Below are 1877 nucleotides of genomic sequence, written 5' to 3'. Positions count from 1 at the left end.
AACCTTCATGTAATTGACCAGGTCATCGTCCTCTATTCTCTTCCCAACCCCGAACTTTACTTCATCATCCCCATATTTTAAAGTGAGTGTTCCGTCATTCATGTCTACCACTGCCTGTGCGGTGGCGAGAAATGGTCTCCCTAGTATGAGGGGGACTTCGGTGTCTTCTTCCATATCAAGTATGACAAAGTCGGCCGGGTAGACGAAATTGTCGACCTTGACTAGGAGATTTTCAATGACACCTTGCGCGAATTTGACGGATCGATCAGCAAGTTGTATGCTCATTTTTGTAGGACTCGTTTTTCCTAGGCCGAGTCTTTTGAACATTGATGAGGGCATGAGGTTAATGCTAGCCCCAAGGTCGGCTAGTGCATTACGAACGGGGGAGTCCCCGATCGAGCAAGGAATTGTGAAGCTTCCGGGATCGATTTTCTTTTGGGGGAGTTTGTTGAGTACGAGGGCAGAGCATTCTTCGCCTAAGTTAACTAATTGCAATGTTTCAATTTTCCTTTTATGAGTGAGGAAGTCCCTCATGAACTTAGAGTATTTAGGCATTTGGGTTAGGACGTCAATGAGAGGAATGTTGACATGTAATTGTTTTAGTAGACTTTCGAATTTTGCGAATTGCTCATTGGTCTTTTGACGGATTAACCTACCGGGGTACGGAACTCGAGGAGCCTTGGTAGGCTCTGGTGAGGGAGGGGAACCCTTCTCTTGTAGGGGCGGTGTTACGGTCTCCTCGGTAGGCGGCGGGCCTTCCGTAGGACCCACGGTGCGGTTCCGTAGTGTTATGAGATGAACTTGCGCCTTTGGGTTTTTTTCGGTATTGCTTGGTAACGCGCCTTGTGGTCTCTCGGAGAAATTTTGTGCTAGTTGACTTATTTGTTTTTCGATGTTTTGAATACTAGCTTGTTGATTTCTAAAATTTGATTCTAATTGTAGAAACCTATCCGAGTTTTTCTTTTCAGTGTCGGAGATGAGGCGAGATATAGTATCTTTAAGCCTTTCTCGTCCACCTTGTTGTTGAGGGAAATTTTGTGACTCATTTCTTGGTTGTTGAAAGTTTGTTCGTTGGTTTACACTTTGTTGGTTACTACCATTGCCGAGTTCTCTCCAACCAAGGTTAGGGTGATTCGCCATCCTTGGTTGTAGGTGCCCGTTGGAGGACCTGACGGCCTAGGTCTATTATTAATGTAGTTTACCGATTCTTGTTGATCGTCTGTTTCTTTCATACAACTCCAATTTTCATGTGGCCCACCACACCCTTCACAAGCCATAACCGAGACCGTTTTTGTCATTTCCAACTTTTTTATTTTCGAAAAAAGGGCCTCGATTTGGGCTTGTAAAGAAGTGCTTTCATCAACCTTATGGGCGCCCGGGGCAATGGATTTATTGCCTCGGGGAGTGTGCCACTGAAAATTGGTTTGAGCAATTTCCTCAATTTGATTATATATTTCATGCGGGCGGCGATGACTTAAAAGTCCCCCGGAGCTAGAGTCAAGTGTTTGCCTTGTGTGTGGCAACAACCCATTATAGAAAGTGGATACTTGTTGCCATATCGCAAGGCCGTGATGTGGACACTTTCGCAATAGCTCCTTGAACCTTTCCCAAGTTTCATATAAGGATTCCCCGTCCTCTTGTGAATATGTATTAATTTCAGTCATTAATTTAGCCGTTTTAGCGGGAGGGAAATACTTATATAGAAATTTTTGGGCTAGTTCATCCCAGGTGTTTACCGATCCAGCTGGGAGGGCGTTAAGCCAAGCTTTTGCTCGGTCTTTTAGTGAAAAAGGGAACATTCGGAGGCGGATGACATCATTTGATGCTCCATTGATCCGAAAGGTATCACATATTTCTAAGAAATTAGTAATATGTAG

The 1877-nt window shown here is 44.4% G+C and overlaps 1 non-coding gene across 1 annotated transcript; it reads left to right on the top strand.

Annotated features, from left to right (window-relative positions):
- Positions 1-1563: 1563 nt before the first annotated feature.
- On the top strand, positions 1564-1670 carry LOC118482959. The gene has a single exon (XR_004869366.1). It is a non-coding gene; the product is annotated as a small nucleolar RNA R71 (small nucleolar RNA).
- The last annotated feature ends 207 nt before the right edge of the window (positions 1671-1877 follow it).

The sequence above is a fragment of the Helianthus annuus genome, chromosome 1 (assembly GCF_002127325.2).
Source record: "Helianthus annuus cultivar XRQ/B chromosome 1, HanXRQr2.0-SUNRISE, whole genome shotgun sequence".
NCBI lineage: Eukaryota > Viridiplantae > Streptophyta > Magnoliopsida > Asterales > Asteraceae > Helianthus > Helianthus annuus.
Note: the sequence above shows the minus strand (reverse complement) of the source record. Positions and strands in the feature narration are given on the sequence as shown.